Source organism: Tachyglossus aculeatus, unplaced genomic scaffold, assembly GCF_015852505.1.
Source record: "Tachyglossus aculeatus isolate mTacAcu1 unplaced genomic scaffold, mTacAcu1.pri scaffold_136_arrow_ctg1, whole genome shotgun sequence".
In the NCBI taxonomy this organism is placed as follows: domain Eukaryota; kingdom Metazoa; phylum Chordata; class Mammalia; order Monotremata; family Tachyglossidae; genus Tachyglossus; species Tachyglossus aculeatus.
Genome location: NW_024044863.1, coordinates 445,298 through 465,559, shown reverse-complemented (window position 1 = coordinate 465,559; position 20,262 = coordinate 445,298). Strand labels below are relative to the sequence as shown.

The 20,262-nt window shown below is 43.9% G+C and overlaps 1 pseudogene; it reads left to right on the top strand.

Moving 5' to 3' along the window:
- The first annotated feature begins 176 nt into the window (after positions 1-176).
- On the top strand, positions 177-20,151 carry LOC119923004 (annotated as a pseudogene).
- Positions 20,152-20,262: the final 111 nt, after the last annotated feature.

Genomic DNA, 20,262 nt, shown 5'->3' with positions numbered 1-20,262 from the left:
GCCCCCCTTAATTTACTTTAATATCTGTCTTCACTTCCAGTCTGTAAGCTTCTTTTGGGCAGGGCAGTTGACCTACTCTTTAGTGTTGTACTCTCCCAAGTACTTTGTACAGTGCTCTGCACACAATAACTGCTCGATAAATACCACTGATTGTTTGAACCCAGTCCCCAAGAAAAATGTCTAGTGACAATTGCACTTCTGTGACAGACTTTATTCTCTTGGGTCTCACAGATCGTCGAGAGCATCAAGGCTTCCTCTTTGTGTTCTTTTTAATAATCTTCATTTTCACCTTGTTAGGCAACCTGGGTCTGATTGTGCTAATTCGACTAAATTCTAGCCTTCACACACCCATGTATTTCTTCCTCACTAGCTTAGCATTTGTAGATCTGTGGTATTCTTCCAACGCAACCCCTAAGATGCTGTCTAACTTCTTGTCAGAGAAGAAGACCATCTCCTTTGCCGGTTGTTTCATCCAATGCTACATTTTCATTGCTCTGCTCCTTACGGAGTTTTAAATGTTGGCAGCAATGGCATATGATCGCTATATGGCTATCTGTCACCCTCTACGTGACAGATCAAAATGTCCAGGAGGGTCTGCACCTGCCTCATCACTTTCCCTTATGTATATGGCTTCTCCGATGGCCTATTCCAAGCAGTCACGACATTCAGATTGTCCTTTTGCGGATCCAACGTCAACCATTTTTACTGTGCCGACCCGCCTCTCATAAAGCTGTCCCACTCTGATACCCACTTCAAAGAAAATGCCATGCACCTCTCTGCAGGATTTAACCTCTCCAACTCCCTCACGATCATCATCCTGTCTTACATCTTCATTCTCACAGCAATCCTCAAGATTCGGTCTTCTGAGGGAAGGAGTAAAGCATTTTCAACCTGTGGATCCCACATGATGGGTGTCACTTTATTTTACGGGTCACTCTTCTGCATGTATGTGAGACCTGTGAAGGATCAATCTATGGAGCAGTCCAAGATAATAGCTGTTTTCTATACATTTGTGTGTCCGATGTTGAATCCTTTGATCTACAGTCTGAGGAACAAAGATGTAAAAGCGGCCTTGAGGAAACTGGTAAATAAAAGGGCAATACTTCCATTTTACAATAAATTGTAACCTCTAAACCCTGGTTCCTCTCTTTGGTCCCCAGGAGTACATTCAGTATCTCAAATAGGATTTTCACACATAGTAAAGAAATTGAGTTTCCTGGATGACCTATCTTTAGGACATTAGGAGAGGAATATCTCCATCACACCCAGGAGCCACTAAACAATTCCCTGATGTTTCCCCCAGAAATCGATATGGGAAATGATTTTTTCAGTGCTTACACCCACATAGTCCTTCATTTGAACTTTAAATGCAGGTGAGACTTGAAATACAAGTCTCCCAGAGAAATCTGGGAAGTAGCATGGCCTAGTGTAAAGAGCACAGGCCTGAGAGTCCAAGGACCTGGGTTTGAATCCCGACTCTGCCACTTGTCTTCTGTGTGACCTTAGGCTAGTCATTGAATTTCTCTGTGCCTCAGTTGCCTTATCTGTAACATGGGGATTAAGACCGTTAGTCCCGTGTGGGACATGGACTGTGTTCATGAACCGAACTGATATCTAGCCCAGCACTTAGTCCAGTGCTTGCCACATGCAAAGTGCTTAATAAACACCATCAAAAAAATTAAAAGGACTGGTTTGTTCAAACATCATGAATATGTAGCTTTCAATAAAAATAATAACAGTTGTAGCATTTTTAAAGCATGCATTATGTTCCACATACTGTACTAAGCACTGGGATAGATGCATCAGCACTGTCAGACTACCCACAAGTTTGACTGAAAGCAACAGTGACTTTATCTCCAAAGGAGGGCAAGGTGGAAGTTGACCCATTGTATTTTGAATTTGAGTTCTAAGCAATGCTATATTGGGCCGTACCAACGGTCCCCCAGCCTTCCATTCTGCCTCTGTCCATGACCCACCACCCAAAGGAGTATGGTAGGCAGGGTGACTACCCTTTATTTTTATTTTAGTGTTTTTTGTTAAGCACTTACTATGTGCCAGGCATTGTTCTAAGCTCTGGGGTTGATGGATATAAGGTAATCAGGTCAGGCACAGTCCATGTCCCCCATCGGGCTAACAGTCTTAATCCCCATTTTACAGATGAGGTAACTGAGGCACAGAGAAGTTAGGTGACTTGCCTAAGGTCACACAGCAGGCACGTAGTAGAGCGGGGATTAGAACCCAGGCCCTTCTTAATCTCAGGCCCGTGCTCTAACCATTACGCCCACTACTTCTTGAAATCCATCTTCATGGTTAGGAATGTTCTTTGAATATCCTTAATTTTCCCTCTAATAACCTATCATCGTTCTCTTCCCTATGAATTTGTTAACATCTGAAAGAGCCTGAACAGCTGAGAGTGTTGACTTAGAAATTTTACTATGAACTCTCCCAGGTAATGCATTTAGGAAAACAAATCAAAGCTTTAGAACAAAATCCTTAATCGTGAAGCTTCTAGGGTAAACAATTTCAAAACCTTACCTCACTGGTTCTATTTTATATTTCTTCAGTTATATTTGTTATTAGAGAATCAGCGTGGCTCAGTGGAAAGAGCATGGGCTTTGGAGTCAGAGGTCATGGGTTCAAATCCCAGCTCCACCAATTGTCAGCTGTTTGGCTTTGGGCAATTCACTTCACTTCTCTGTGCCTCGGTTACCCCATCTGTAAAGTGGAGATTAATACTGTGATCCCCCCGTGGGACAGCCCGATCACCTTGTAACCTCCTCAGCACTTAGAACAGTAATTGGACCATCAAGCAAAAACTCCTCGCTCTCGACTTCAAGGCTGTCCATCCCTTCGCCCCATCCTACCTCACCTCCCTTCTCTCCTTCTCCAGCCCAGCCCACACCCTCTGCTCCTCTGCCACTAACTTCCTCACTGTACCTCATTCTTGCCTGTCCTGCCATTGACCCCCTGGCCTGGAATGCCCTCCCTCCACACATCCACCAAGGTAACTCTCTTCCTCCGTTCAAAGCCCTACTGAGAGCTCACCTCCTCCAAGGGGCCTTCCCAGACTGAGCCCCCTTTTTCCTCTCCTCCTCTCCATCCCCTGCCCTACCTCCTTCCCCTCCCCATAGCACCTGTATAAATGTTTGTATAGATTAATCACTCTATTCATTTTATTTGTACATTTTACTATTCTGTTTAGTTTGTTAATGATGTGTGTTTAGCTTTAATTCTATTTGTTCTGACAACTTGACACCTGTCTACATGTTTTGTTTTGTTGTCTGTCTCCCCCTTCTAGACTGTGAGCCCGTTGTTGGGTAGGGACCGTCTCTATATGTTGCCGACTTGAACTTCCCAAGTGCTTAGTACAGTGCTCTGCACACAGTAAGCACTCAATAAATAAGATTGAGTGAATGAAAGGTCGTGTGTTCAAATCCCAGTTCTGCCAATTGTCAGCTCAATAAATACGATTGAATGAATGAATGAATGCTTTCCTCATAGTAAGTGCTTAATAAATGCCATCTTTTTTTTTTATCTTCACTGAACTGCTCCAGTTTCTCCCCTATAAAATGTTAGGGGTTTGATCCAAACCAAATACTTTGGGCAGATTATATCCAAGTTGTGAATGTCAATACACCTACTAATACATTCCCTGAACAGACTGACTTTCCCAATAATACTACTGCATTACTGATCCAGAGACAAATATGGTCATTTAGGACCATGAGTATTTTCACGCGATTCTTGTGCCTATGCTAGGAGATTTTGCTTAAATGCATTACTTTTGTAACTGGAAAGAGGTCTTTGGTGTATGTCCTGTTGCTATGGGGCAGTGCTGAAAGCAGAGAACTAAGAAATACTAGGAGGTTTTGATTCACAATTTTGTGTTTGGATTAAATTAAAGCCCATTAGTGCAAATCTACTGCATATTTCATGAAATAAAAGTCCTGTCAATCAATCATCAATCAATGGTATTTATTGAGCATTTACTGTGTGCAGAGCACTGAACTATGTGCTTGGGAGAGTACAATAAAATAGAGTTGGTAGTTGCTATCCCCGCCAAAATGATGTGATTCAACATGAAAGCACTCAATTGTATCATGAAATTAAAAAGAAAAGTTTGCGTAAATTAGGGTGAAGGACACATGATATCACACTAATTGGCACTACAATCCTTCATTTCAAGATCGTTTGATTCTACCACTTGATGTTTCTCAAGAGGGGTGTTTCAAGGAGTAACATTTTAATTGTTATTTCTTTTTCCCTGGGTAAACTGAAGAAATCCTTCAGGGACTTGGCCAGTGAATTATAAACCAAGTATAAATCCTCCATCATGAAACATACCTCCGACCTTCGGTGTCCCTGATAAAACCTTTTCCCTTCCCAGGTAGGTTTGTCAATTGCAAATCCAGATTAATGTTTCCATTTCTCTTCTCCAATATTGCTTTAGGTTGAATTGTAGTGATCGATAAAGAAGGAATGAGAGGAATGGAAGATGCTATGACAAAGGGATGAGTGAGTGAAGTTTTCATCTAGGCACTGTTCCTCTAACCTCTGTTGAAAACAAGTGTTTGAAGAATAATTGTGGTGTGGTTATAATCTTGTCATATTCACAGAGACCATTATTATGATTATCTTCATGTGATCTTGAATAATTTCGACTGTGTGAAGATTCTTTCCAATAATATCCACTCAACAAGTGCCTGTCCAAAGAGTTAGAAAGGATGTGACCAAAAACTCACCTGTAAGCAGTTCCAAAGCTATAGATTTTTGCAAGACTTGAGAACTCCAACAGGGCTTTCATTTTTATTGTCTTGAGATACTTAGAAACAATGCATTTCTTGCCCAATTTAGTATTTACTGTTGGTGATTAAGAGAGAAAAGGTCCGGTTCCTGCTCTTAATAAGGTGATCAGATGTGCAATTTTATAACCAGGCAATTGGGTTTTCAGCTGCTCTGGTATCTGTCTGATGTGGATATGACACATGGGATGTGAGCCTCATACGGGACAGGGACTGTGTCTAACCTGATTATCTTTTAGCTACTCGTGTGGCCTAGTACAATCCTTGGTCCATGTTAAGAGCTCCAGGAAACTTAAATTCGTGACATGTCCCCAATATGAAAATATCTTTTCTTCTTGTCCAGGATTATGTTTGGTCCACCAAAATTGAATCAGAACTGTATATATGCCCCTCATTATATTAACCTCTCCATATCTAGGAGTTACTATTAAAAAAATAATCCAGGCAAGAAGACACAGAATAGATTTTGTTTAATTCAAGGGAATGATGGAATTAAATTATACACACATTCCCACCCAGTCCCTTAAATTGTGAGCCCCACTGGGGCAGGTCTAACCCGATAATCCTGTGTCTATATTAGCACTTAGTACAGTGAGTGACATGTAGTGTTTCATAAATTCCACTGTCATCATCATTACCTCCTTAGCCTTTAATAGATTTTGTTGTTTTCTTGACATTTTATTAGCAATCTAATAGTTTTGAGAGACAAACAGAGAAGAAAAGCAGTTAAGAGAGAAGTCTCATGAATGTGAGGGCAAGAAGAGAAGGGTCTGGGTGGAACCATTTTTGAGAAGAAAGGGAGAAGGGAACTTGTAAAAGATATGAGGAAGGACAGGAGGCAGAGGGAGAACAGAAGCCACCTAAATGGAGGCCACAGGCAAGAAAGAAGATAGTAAAGATTAGAAATAGGGATGAGAATGTGGAAACAGATAGTGTTCTCCCATGTGTGAGTAAATATAGCCCAATCCACAGGTTACAGTCTTGGCCTGTCATTTCTGGTCCACCAGTTTCCACTGTTCTTTCCTCAAAAGGTCAGTGGAAGAAAAGTAAATCAAGGGGATTATTGTAGTCCTTTGGTAACCCTAGGTCAGTATCTTTGCACAACCAATTAAATAGTCATCTTTTAGCATCTAGCTAGAACTCCTCTCAGCTTCCAGGTGAAGAAATCATTAATGGGATAGGCCAAATCCTTTGAGAAATTCCACTGCCTCCCAAAAGCTGGGACATTTGGACAAGGCATGCTTCATCCATTCATTTTCTCCTCCACTCATTTAGGAAGGAATTTACTTCCCAGAAAATTAGGAGGCAGCTAAGAAAGTAACAGCTATAACAGCCTGACTGCTCAACACTGAATCTGACAGATCAGCCTTTGAGAGGTACTTCTCTATTTGAACTCTAGGTTGGTGGGGAAGGAGGGAATTGAACAGAAGTCATGCGAAATTCTGAGTGGTGATTTTCTTAGATTTACTTACGACCAAGACTCTTCCTGGCTACAGAGCATGCTAACACTGATGGACTGAAGAAGGAGAGGGATGACATCTGAGTTTGATCCTGAATAGGTTTGATACAGAGGTTGGAGAGGGAGACACAATTAAAGGAAGGAAAATGAAAATAAGGAGAAGAGGACTGGGAAAAGAGCCACTGTTATCAGTGGAAATAACATTGCTCTGAAAGTCAAATGACCTGGTTCTAATTCCCACTCTGCTACTTGCCTGCTGTGTGACCTTGGGCAAGTCACTTAAATTTGCTGTGTCTCATATTTCTCAGCTGCAAAATGGGGATACAATGCCTCTTCTTCTACTCAGAGTGAGAGCTTTCTGTTTTACAGGAACCGTATCTGATCTGATTATCTTTCATCCACCCGAACACTTAGACAGTACTTGACATGAAGTAAAGACTTGGGAAATATCATAATTGTCATTAACATTGAGCTAACTAGTGCCCTGTAAGTCTCAAGAACTAACACAGTCTGCAGGGATACTGACTTCTTCTCTGGGAATAGTTTAGCCTTAAGAGAATCCATTAACAATTCTAGCATCGGGAATTCTAGAATTCTACCTGTTCTGTCAGAAATCAGGCACAGCATGGAGAGAATTTCACTATAATGGTGGCGAGGATGTAGCAAGCCCTAGTGAGGTGACTTAATAACAATAATAATGATGATGGCATTTGTTAAGCGCTTACTATGTGCCTAACACTGTTCTCTCCTTAGCTTGTATTCAGGTACATTATCTCTCATGTGAAATAGGAGCCCCATTAAAGCATTGCAAGGTATTTCAAGGTTTTGGTAGGTGGATCATGATAGGAATTCACAACAATTTTTTTCTTCATTTTTGATTTATTTCTATTTACTTCAGTGAAAGTCGATCCAAGCACTTATATTCTGCCTGGACTGCTGCATCAACCACCTGGCTGACCTCCCTGCTCCTGACTCTCTTGCTTCCAGTCCACATTTCACTCTGCTGCCTGGATCATTTTTCTGCAAATAACATTCAGTCCACATCTTCCCTCCACTGGAAAGTCTCCAACAGTTGGCTATCTACCTCTGTATCAAACAGAAACCCCTTACTATCAGTTTTAGCACATTCCATCAGCTCTCTCTCTCTCCTACCTTATCTCGGTGATCCCCTATTACAACCCAATCTGCACACTTTGCTCCTCCAGTGCCACTCGCTGTACCTCAATCTTGTATATCTCACAGCCAGTTCCTTTCCCACATTCTTTTGGTGGCCTAGACCTTCCACCCACTTTCGTATCTGATAGCCACCTGTCTCTTCACCTTCAAAGTACTACTAAAATCAAATCTCCTCCAAAAGTCCTTCACCTACCAAGTCCTCCCTTCTCATTCTAAGGCCTCCCTTCTGCATCGTCTGTGCTCCTTAAGTTCTGTGATATTCACTCTTTCCATAGCCCTCCAGCACTGATGGACTTTATGCCCCTGTAATTTATTTTAATATCTGTCTTCCCTTCCGGTCTGTAAGCTTCTTTTGGGCATAGCGGTCTACCTACTCTTTTGTGTTATACTCTCCCAAGTACTTAGTACAGTGCTCTGCACACAATAACTGCTCAATACATACCACAGATTACTTAAACCTAGTCCCCAAGAAAAATGTCCAATGACAATTGCACTTCTGCGATAGACTTTATTCTTGTGGGTCTCACAGATCGTCCAGAGCTTCAAGGCTTCCTCTTTGTGCTATTTTTAATCATCTACTTTTTCACCTTGTTAGGTAACCTGGGTCTGATTGTGCTAATTCGACTAAATTCTAGCCTTCACACACCCATGTATTTCTTCCTCACTAACCTAGCATTTGTAGACCTGTGGTGTTCTACAACCACAACCCCCAAGATGCTGGCTAACTTCTTGTCAGAGAAGAAGACCATCTCCTTTGTCGGTTGTTTCATCCAATGCTACATTTTCATTGCTCTGTCCCTTACAGAGTTTTATATGCTGGCAGCAATGGCATATGATCGCTATATGGCTATCTGTCACCCTCTACATTATAGCATCAAAATGTCCAGTAGGGTCTGCACCCGCTTCATCACTTTCCCTTATGTATATGGCTTCTCCGATGGCCTATTCCAAGCAATCACGACATTCAGATTGTCCTTTTGCGGATCCAATGTCATCAACCATTTTTACTGTGCCGACCCGCCTCTCATAAAGCTGTCTCACTCTGATACCCAATTCAAAGAAAATGCCATGCACCTCTCTGCCGGGTTTAACCTCTCCAACTCCCTCACGATCATCATCCTGTCTTACTACTTCATTCTCACAACAATCCTCAAGATTCAGTCTTCTAAGGGAAGGAGTAAAGCATTTTCAACCTGCAGATCCCACATGATGGGTGTCACTTTATTTTACGGGTCACTCTTCTGCATGTATGGAGACCTGTGAAGGATCAATCTGTGGAGCAGTCCAAGATAATAGCTGTTTTCTATACACTTGTGTGTCCGATGTTGAATCCTTTGATCTACAGTCTGAGGAACAAAGATGTAAAAGCGGCCTTGAGGAAACTGGTAAATAAAAGGGCAATACTTCCATTTTACAATAAATCGTAACCTCTAAACCCTGGTTCCTCTCTTTGGTCCCCAGGAGTACAGTCAGGATCTCGAATAGGATTTTCACACATAGAAAAGAAACTGAGTTTCCTGGATGACCTATCTATAGGACATTAGGAGAGGAATATCTCCATCACACCCAGGAGCCACTAAACAATTATCTGATGTTTCCCCCAGAAATTGATAAGGGAAATGATTTTTTTCAGTGATTACAGCCCACATAGTCCTTCATTTGAACTGTAAGTGCAGGTGAGATGAAATACAAGTCTCCCAGAGAAATCTGGAAAGCAGCATGGTCTAGTGTGAAGAGCACAGGCCTGGGTGTCAGAGAACCTGGGTTCGAATACCAACTCTGTCACTTGTCTGCTGTGTGACCTTAGGCTAGTCACTGAATTTCTCTGTGCCTCAGTTGCCTTATCTGTAACATGGGGATTAATACCATTAGTCCCATGTGGGACATAGATTGGATTCAACCTGATCAATTAAATATCTAACCCAGCACTTAGTCCAGTGTCTGCCACATACAAAGTGTTTAATAAACACCCCCCCAAAAGTTAAAAGGACTGGTTTGTTCAAACGTCATGAATATGTAGTTTTCAATAATAATAATGATAACAATTGTGGCATTTTTAAAGCACCTATTATGTTCCACGTACTGTACTAAACACTGGGATAGATGCATCAGCACTGTCAGACTACCCACAAGTTTGACTGAAAGCAACAGTGACTTTATCGTCAAAGGCAGGGCAAGGTGGAAGTTGACCCATTAATTTTTTTAATTTGGGTCCTAAGCAATGCCATAATGGGCCACACTAATGGTCCCCCAACCTTCCATTCTGCCTCTGTCCATGACCCACCACCCAAAGGGGTTTGGTAGGCAGGGTGGCTGCCCTTCTTTTTTTATTTTAGTGGATTTTGTTAAGCACTTACTATGTGCCAGGCACTGTTCTAAGTGCTGAGGTAGACAGATACAAGGTAATCAGGTAGAACACAGTCCATGTCCCCCATGGGGATTACAGTCTTAATCCTAATTTTAAAGATGATGTAACTGAGGCACAGCAAAGATAAGTGATTTGCCTAAGGTCACACAGCAGTCAAGTGGCAGAGCTGGGATTAGACCTCAGGTCCTTCTGAATGCTGGGCCACACTGCTTCTTGAAATCCATCTTCATGGTTAGGAAGGTTCTTTGAAGATCTTTAATTTTCCCTTTAATAACCTATCATGGTTCTCTTCCCTATGAATTTGTTAACATCATAAAGAGTCCGAATAGCTGAGAGGGTTGACTTAGAAGTTTCAGTATGAACTCTCCCAGGTAATGCATTTAGGAAAACAAATCCAAGCCTTAGAACAAAATCCTCAAGAGTTAAGCTTCTAGGGTAAACAATTTCAAAACTTACATCACTGGTTCTATTTTATATTTCTTTAATTATATTTGTTATGTTTCACTGTACTCCTCCAGTTTCTCCGCTTTTGAAATGTTAGGGATCTGATCAAAACCAAATACTGTGGGCAGATTATATCCAAGTTGTGAATGTCAGTACACCTACAAATACACTCCCTGAACAGACTGACTTTCCCAATAATACTACTGCATTACTGATCCAGAGTCAAATATGGTCATTTGGTACCATGAGTATTTTCATATGATTCTTGTGCCTAGCCTTGGTCATTTTACTTAAATGGATTACTTTTACAACTGGAAGTGGTCATTGGTATATGTCCTGTTTCTATGGGGCAGTGCCAAAAGCAGACGACTAAGAAACACTAGGAGCTGTTGATTCATAATTATGTGCTTGGATTAAAGTAAAACCTGATAGTGCAAATCACTGCATATCTAATAAAATAAAAGTCCTATCAGTCAATCAATCAATGGTATTTATTGAGCACTTACCATGTGCACGGCACTGCAACAAGTGCTTGGGAGAGTGCAATACAATAGGGTTGGTAGATCCTATCCCTGCCACAAGGATGTGAAAAAGCATTAAAGCATTAAAACACCAATTCTATCATGAAATTAAAAAAAGTTCATGTAAAGTGGGGAGAAAAACACATGATATCACACTAATTGGCATTCCAATCCCTCATTTCAAGATACACTCTACCAAGTAATATTTCTCAAGAGAGGTGTTTCAAGGAGTAACATTTTAATTGTTATGTCTTTTTCCCTGGGCAAACTGAAGAAGTCCTTCAGGGACTTGGCCGGTGAATTATAAACAAAGTATAAATCCTCCATCATGAAACATACCACGACCTTCGGTGTCCCTGAGAAAATCTTTTTCCTGCCCAGGTATGTTTGACAATTGCAAATCCAGATTAATGTTTCCATTTCTCTTCTACAATATTGGTTTAGGTTGAATTGTAGTGATCGATAAAAAAGGAATGAGAGGAATGGAAAATGATATGACAAAGGGATGAGTGAGTGAAGTTTTTATCTAGGCATTATTCTGCTAACCTCAGTTGAAAACATGTGGCTGAAGAATAAATGTGGTGCAGTTGTAATCTTGTCATATTCACAGAGACCATTATTATGATCATCTTCATGTAATCCTGAATTATTTTGACAATGTGAAGAGTCTTTCCAATAATATCCCCTCAACAAGTGCCTGTCCAAACCGTTAGAAAGGATGTGCTCAAAAACGTACCCGTATGTAGTTCATTCATTCATTCATTCAATCGTATTTACTGAGCGCTTACTCTGTGCAGAGCACTGTACTAAGCACTTGGGAAGTACAAGTTGGCAACATATAGAGACGGTCCCTACCCAACAGCGGGCTCACAGTCTAGAAGGGGGAGACAGACAACAAAACGAAGCATATCAACAAAATAAAATAAATAGAATAAATATGTACAAGTAAAATAAATAGAGTATTAAATATGTACATATATATATATATATACACATATAGCAGGTGCTGTGGGGAGAGGAAGGAGGTAAGGTGGGGGGCATGGGAAGGGGGAGGATGGGGAGAGGAAGGAGGGGGCTCAGTCTGGGAAGGCCTCCTGGAGGAGGGGAGCTCTCAGTAGGGCTTTGAAGGGAGGAAGAGAGCTCTAGTTCTAAAGCTACAGATTTTTGCAAGACATGAGAACTCCAACAGGACTTAGAGCCCACTGTTGAGTAGGGACTGTCTCTATACGTTGCCAACTTGTACTTCCCAAGTGCTTAGTACAGTGCTCTGCACACAGTAAGTGCTCAATAAATACGATTGATGATGATGATGATTTTTATTGTCTTGAAATACGTGGAAACAATGTATTTCTTGCCAAATGAAGTATTTACTCTAGGTGATTAAGAGAGAAATGATCCGGGTCCTGTTCTTAATAAGGTGATCAGATATCCAATTTTATAACCAGACAGTGAGGTTTTCAGCCGCTCTGGTATCTGTCTGATGTGGATATGATACATGGGACGTGAGCCCCATATGGGACAGGGACTGTGTCTGACTTGATTATCTTGTATCTACTACAGTGCCTAGTAAAATCCTTGGCCCACATTAAGAGCTCGAGTAACCTTAAATTCAATGTCCTCAATATAAAAATGTCTTCTCTTCGTGTCCATGAATATGTTTGGTCCACAAAAATTGAATCAATATTGTATATATACCAATCTGATCATGGTATTGCTCTACCTCATTATGTTAACAGAGTTGTATTATGTTATTATTATTATTATGTTAACAGAATTGTATATATATCAATCTGATCGTGGTATTGCTGTACCTCATTGTGTTAACTTTTTTTTAAACCTAATTAACGACAAAAAGCAGTTACCCATCTCTAGGAGTTACTGTTTAAAAATAATCCAGGCAAGAAGTCACAGAATAGATTTTTTTTTAAATTCAAGGGAATGATGGAATTAAAATATCCACATTGCCACCCAGTCCCTTAAATTGTGAGCCCCACCTGGGCAGGTCCTGGCACATAGTAAGTGCTTAACAAATACCATAAAAATAGGCCTAACCTGATAATCTTGTATCTACCCTAGCATTTAGTACAGTGTGGGAAATGTAGTGTTTCATAAATTCCATTGTCATCATCATCACCTCCGTAGCCTTTAACAGATTTTGTTGTTTTCTTGACATTTTATTAGAAATCTGTCTTGCGAAACAAACAGAGAAGCAGTTAAGAGAACAGTCTCATGAATGTGAGGACAAGAGGAGAAAGGTCTCGGAAGAACCATTTGTAAGAAGGAAGGGAGAAGGAAGCTTTAAAAATGTATGAGGAAGGACAGAAGGCAGAGGGAGAACAGAAGCCCTCTAAATAGAGGCCACAAGCAGGAAGGAAGATAGTAAAGATTAGAAAGAGGGATGAGAATGTGGAAACAGATAATGTTCTCCCGTGTGTGAGAAAATATAGCACAATCCACAGCTTACAGTCTTGGCCTGTCAGTTCTGGTCCACCAGTCTCTGCTGTTTTTTCCTCAAAAGGTCAGTGGAAGAAAAGTAAATCAAGGGGATTGTGGTAGTCCTTTGGTAACCCTAGGTCAGTATCCTTGCACAGCCGATTAAATAGTCATCTTTTAGCATCTTGCTAGAACTCCTCTCAGCTTCCAGGTGAAGAAATCATTAACGGAATAGGCCAAATCCATTGAGGAATTCCACAGCCTCCCAGAAGCTGGGACATTCAGACAACGCAAGTTTCATCCATTCCTTTTCTCCTCCACTCATTTAGGAAATAATTTACTTCCCAGAAAATGAGGAGGCAGCTAAGAAAGCAACAGCTGTAACAGCCTGACTGCTCAACACTGAATCTGACAGATCAGCCTTTGAGAGTCACTTCTCTACTTGACCTCTAGGTTTGGTGAGGAAAGAGGGGGGTGAAGAGAAGTCACACTAATTGCTGAGTGGTGATTATCTTAGATTTACCTACGACCAAGGCTTTTCCTGGCTACAGAGCATGCTAACACTGATGGAAAGAAGAAGGAGAGGGATGACATCTGAGTCTGATCCTGAATCGGTTGGATACAGGGCTTGGAGAAGGAGAGAAAATTAAAGAAAGTAGAATCAATCAGTCAATCAATCAATCAATCATATTTATTGAGCACTTACTGTGTGCAGAGCACTGTACTAACCACTTGGGAAGTGCAGGTTGGCAACATATAGAGACAGTCCCTACCCAACAGTGGGCTCACAGTCTAAAAGGGGGAGACAGAGAACAAAACCAAACATACTAACAAAATAAAATAAATAGAATAGATATGTACAAGTAAAATAAATAAATAAATAGAGTAGTAAATATGTACAAACACATATACATATATACAGGTGCTGTGGGGAAGGGAAGGAGGTAAGATGTGGGGATGGAGAGGGGTATGAGGGGCAGAAGAAGGAACGGGCTTAGTCTGGGAAGGCCTCTTGGAGGAGGTGAGCTCTCAGTAGGGCCTCGAAGGGAGGAAGGGAGCTACCTTGGCAGATGGGCAGAGGGAGGGCATTCCAGGCCCGGGGGATGACGTGGGCCGGAGGTCGATGGCGGGACAGGCGAGAACGAGGTACGGTGAGGAGATTAGCGGCAGAGGAGTGGAGGGTGCGGACTGGGCTGTAGAAGGAGAGAAGGGAGGTGAGGTAGGAGGGGGCGAGGTGATGGACAGCCTTGAAGTCCAGGGTGAGAAGTTTCTGCCTGATGCGCAGGTTGACTGGTAGCCGCTGGAGATTTTTGAGAAGGGGAGTAACATGCCCAGAGCATTTCTGGACAAAGACAATCCGGGCAGCAGCATGAAGTATGGATTGAAGTGGGGAGAGACATGAGGATGGGAGATCAGAGAGAAGGCTGATGCAGTAGTCCAGACGGGATATGATGAGAGTTTGAACGAGAAGGGTAGCGGTATGGATGGAGAGGAAAGGGCAGATCTTGGCAATGTTGCGGAGCTGAGACTGGCAGGCTTTGGTGACGCTTGGATGTGAGGGGTGAATGAGAGAGCGGAGTCGAGGATGACACCAAGGATGCGGACTTGTAAGATGGGAAGGATGGTAGTGCCGTCAACAGAGATGGAAAAGTCAGGGAGAGGGCAGGGTTTGGGAGGGAAGACAAGGAGTTCAGTCTTGGACATGTTGAGTTTTAGGTGGCGGGCAGACATCCAGATGGAGATGTCCTGAAGGCAGGAGGAGATGCGAGTCTGGAGAGAGGGGGAGAGAGCAGGGGCAGAGATGTAGATCTGGGTGTCATCAGCGTAGAGATGACAGTTGAATCTGTGGGAGCGAATGAAGTCACCAAGGGAGTGCGTGTTGATTGAGAACAGAAGGGGACCAAGCACTGAACCTTGGGGAACCCCCACAGTAAGGGGATGGGAGGGGGAGGAGGAGCCTGCAAAAGAGACTGAGAAAGAACGACCGGAGAGATAAGAGGAGAACCAGGAGAGGACGGAGTCTGTGAAGCCAAAGTCAGATAGTGTGTTGAGGAGAAGGGGGTGGTCAACAGTGTCGAAGGCAGCTGAGAGGTCGAGGAGGACTAGGACTGAGTATGAGCCGTTGGATGTGGCAAGCAGGAGGTCATTGGTGACCTTTGAGAGGGCAGTTTCCGTGGAATGCAGGGGACGGAAGCCAGACTGAATATAATGTATAATATTATTCATATAATATCATTCATATAATATAGTATGAATGAATATAAGGAGAAGAAGACTGGGAAAAGAGTCACTGAGAAACAGCAGGGCTTAGTATGAACACATTGTTGGGTAGGGACCGTCTCTATATGCTGCCGATTTGTACTTCCCAAGTGCTTAGTACAGTGCTCTGCACATAGTAGGTGCTCAATAAATATGATTGAATGAATAAATAGTAATACTTATTGACTAATAGCAATATTTAGATTTTTTTCCCCACCTTAAAGCATTTCCTTAACCAGAATTTCTTTGGGATTGCTATGAGTAGAAGATTCCTCTGAATGTAATCCATGTTTTTTTGTAAAGAGCATAACAAATAGTTAATACAAATAGATTTGCTTCAAGCTAACTTCAGTCACTTCCTTGGGAAGCTGATTAAGTAGGTGAAAACCCGTTTCCATCCACCCCCAAGTGCTTAGTACAGTGCTCTGCACACAGTAAGCGCTCAATAAATACGATTGATTGAATGAATGAATGAATACTCAGCCTGTGAGCTTTCTGTGGGACAGGAACCGTATCTGGTCTGATTATCTTTTATCCACCCCAATACATAGACAGTACTTGACAGGAAGTAAAGACTTAGGAAATACCATAATTATCATTAACATTGAGCTAACTAGTGCCCTGTTAGTCTCAAGAACTAACACAGCCTCCAATCAATCAATCAATCAATCAATCGTATTTATTGAGCGCTTACTATGTGCAGAGCACTGTACTAAGCGCTTGGGAAGTACAAATTGGCATCACATAGAGACAGTCCCTACCCAACAGTGGGCTCACAGTCTAAAAGGGGGAGACAGAGAACAGAACCAAACATACCAACAAAATAAAGTAAGTAGGATAGAAATGTACAAGTAAAATAAATAAATAAATAAATAAATAGAGTAATAAATATGTACAACCATATATACATATATACAGGTGCTGTGGGGAAGGGAAGGAGGTAAGACGGGGGGATGGAGAGGGGGACGAGGGGGAGAGGAAAGAAGGGGCTCAGTCTGGGAAGGCCTCCTGGAGGAGGTGAGCTCTCAGCAGGGCCTTGAAGGGAGGAAGAGAGCTAGCTTGGCGGATGGGCAGAGGGAGGGCATTCCAGGCCCGGGGGATGACGTGGGCCGGGGGTCGATGGCGGGACAGGCGAGAACGAGGTACAGTGAGGAGATTAGTGGTGGAGGAGCGGAGGGTGCGGGCTGGGCAGTAGAAGGAGAGAAGGGAGGTGAGGTAGGAGGGGGCGAGGTGATGGACAGCCTTGAAGCCCAGGGTGAGGAGTTTCTGCCTGATGCGCAGATTGATCGGTAGCCATTGGAGGTTTTTGAGGAGGGGAGTAATATGTCCAGAGCGTTTCTGGACAAAGATAATCCGGGCAGCAGCATGAAGTATGGATTGAAGTGGAGAGAGACACGAGGATGGGAGATCAGAGAGAAGGCTAGTGCAGTAGTCCAGACGGGATAGGATGAGAGCTTGAATGAGCAGGGTAGCAGTTTGGATGGAGAGGAAAGGGCGGATCTTGGCAATGTTGCGGAGCTGAGACCGGCAGGTTTTGGTGACGGCTTGGATGTGAGGGGTGAATGAGAGAGCAGAGTCGAGGATGACACCAAGGTTGCGGGCTTGTGAGACGGGAAGGATGGTAGTGCCGTCAACAGAGATGGGAAAGTCAGGGAGAGGACAAGGTTTGGGAGGGAAGACAAGGAGCTCAGTCTTCGACATGTTGAGCTTTAGGTGGCGGGCGGACATCCAGATGGAGATGTCCTGAAGGCAGGAGGAGATGCGAGCCTGGAGGGAGGGGGAGAGAGCAGGGGCAGAGATGTAGATCTGGGTGTCATCAGCGTAGAGATGATAGTTGAAGCCGTGGGAGCGAATGAGGTCACCAAGGGAGTGAGTGTAGATTGAGAACAGAAGGGGACCAAGCACTGAACCTTGGGGAACCCCCACCGTAAGAGGATGGGAGGGGGAGGAGGAGCCTGCAAAAGAGACTGAGGAAGAACGACCGAAGAGATAAGAGGAGAACCAGGAGAGGACGGAGTCTGTGAAGCCAAGGTCAGATAACGTGTGGAGGAGAAGGGGGTGGTCCACAGTGTCAAAGGCAGCTGAGAGGTCGAGGAGGATTAGGACAGAGTATGAGCCGTTGGATTTGGCAAGCAGGAGGTCATTGGTGACCTTTGAGAGCGCAGTTTCCGTGGAATGAAGGGGACGGAAGCCAGACCGGAGGGGGTCGAGGAGAGAGTTGTTGTTGAGGAATTCTAGGCAGCGCGTGTAGACAACTCGTTCAAGGAGTTTGGAAAGGAATGGTAGGAGAGATATGGGACGATAACTAGAAGGTGAGGTGGGGTCAAGAGAGGGTTTTTTTAGGATGGGAGAGACATGGGCATGTTTGAAGGCAGAGGGGAAGGAACCAGTGGAGAGTGAGCGGTTGAAGATGGAAGTTAAGGAGGGGAGAAGGGATGGAGCGAGAGATTTCATAAAATGAGAGGGAATGGGGTCAGAAGCACAGGTGGCCGGAGTAGCACTTGAGAGGAGGGAGGAGAGTTCCTCTGAGGATACCGCTGGGAAGGATGGGAGAGTAGCAGAGAGTGTTGAGAGCCGGGGGGTTGGAGAAAGGGGGGAAGAGACTTTGGGGAGGTCGGACCTGATGGATTTAATATTGTTAATGAAGTAGGAGGCCAGATCGTTGGGGGTGAGGGAAGGAGGAGGGGGAGGAACCGGGGGCCTGAGAAGGGAGTTGAATGTACGGAAGAGCTGGCGGGGGTGATGGGCATGGGTGTCAATAAGGGAGGAGAAATAGTTTTGTCTGGCAGAAGAGAGGGCTGAGTTAAGGCAGGAAAGGATAAACTTGAAGTGAACGAGGTTGGCATGGTGTTTAGACTTTCGCCAGCAGCGTTCGGCAGCTCGAGCATAAGAGCGAAGGAGGCGGACAGTGGCAGTGATCCAGGGCTGTGGGTTAGTGGTGCGAGAGCGGCGAAGGGAAAGGGGAGCGAGCGAGTCTAGCTGAGTAGAAAGGGTAGAGTTGAGAGCAGTAATCTGATCATCAAGACTGGGTAGAGAGGAGAGGGCGGCGAGGTGGGGTGTGAGGCGCTCCGAAAGATGGGTGGGGTCCAGAGAGCGGAGATCTCTGTGAGGGAGTAATACGGATTTACGGGGGAAAGGTGTGTGAGTGAGGAGGCAGGTGAGAAGATTATGATCAGAGAGAGGGATCACAGAGTTGGTGAGGGTGGACACAGTGCAGCGGTAGGAGATGATGAGGTCGAGGGTATGACCAAGTTGGTGAGTGGGTGAGGTGGGGTGGAGGAAGAGGTTGGCAGCGTCAAGTAGAGATAGAAGGCGGGAGGCAGAGGAGTCGTTAGGGATATCCATGTGGATATTGAAGTCTCCGAGGATCAGAGTGGGCATGGAGAAGGAGAGAAGGAATGTGAGGAAGGGGTCAAAGTCGTTAAAGAAGTTGGAAGTGGGGCCCGGAAGGTGGTAGATGACGGCTACAAGAATCTGGAGGGGGTGGTAGAGGCGAATAATGTGGGCTTCAAAGGAAGGGAAGGAAAGGGAAGGGGGAGGAGGGATAGTGCGAAAGCGACATTGGGGGGCGAGAAGGAAACCGACATCTCCTCCTTTTCCGGTGAGCCTGGGGGAGTGGGAGAAGAAGAGGCCTGCACTGCAGAGAGCAGCAGAAGAGACCGTGTCGTCCGGCGACAGCCATGTTTCAGTTAGGGCGAGGAGGAGTAGAGAACTGGAAAGGAAAAGGTCCAGGATGAAAGGGATCTTACTTAAAACGGAGCGGGGGTTCCAGAGGCCGCACTTGGGCCTCCAGGGATACTGACTTCTTCTCTGGGAATACTTTAAGCCTTAAAAGAATCCCTTAACAATTCTAGCATTGGGAATTCTAGGATTCTACCTGTTCTGTCAGAAATCAGGCACAGCACAGAGAGAATTTCACTATAATGATGGCAAAGGAAGTAGCAAGCCCTTGTGAGGTGACTTCTTCTTAGCTTGTATTCAGGTACATTGTCTCTCATGCGGAATAGGAGTCCCATTAAGGCAACCCAAGGTATTTCAACGTATTGGTAAGGGGAACATGAAAGAAATTCAAAACCATTATATTCATCTTCATTCGTGATTTATTTCTATTTTCTTCAGTGAACGTCGATCCAAGCACTTATATCCTGCCTGGATGACTGCATCAGCCTCCTGGCTGACCTCCCGTGTCCTGACTCTCTCGTCTCCAGTCCATACTTCACTCTGCTGCTTGGATCATTTCTCTGAAAATAGCGTTCCGTCCACATCTTCCCTCTGCTCCAAAGTCCCCAATGGTTGGCCACCTACCTCTGCATCAAACAGAAACCCCTTACCATCAGTTTTTGCACACTCCATCAGCTCTCTCCCTCCTACCTTATCTCGGTGATCTCCTATTACAACCCAATCTGCACACTTGGCTCCTCCAATGCCAACCCACTCAATCTTGTCTATCTCACCACCAGTTCCTTACCCACATCCTTCTGGTGGCCTAGATCTTCCAACCACTTTCATCTCTGATAGCCACCTGTCTCTTCACCTTGAAAGCACTACTAAAATCAAGTCTCCTCGAAGAGTCCTTCCCCCACTAAGCCCTTTCTAAGGCCTCCTTTCTGTGTTGTCTGTGCTCCTTAAGCCCTTTGATATTCACTCCTCCCCCAGGCCCTCAGCACGTATGGACTTTACCCCCCTTGATTTATTTTAATATCTGTCTTCACTTCCAGTCTGTAAGCTTCGGTTTGGTAGGGCGGTTGACTTTTTTGTGTTGTACTCTTACAAGTATTTAGTACGGTGCTGTGCACACAA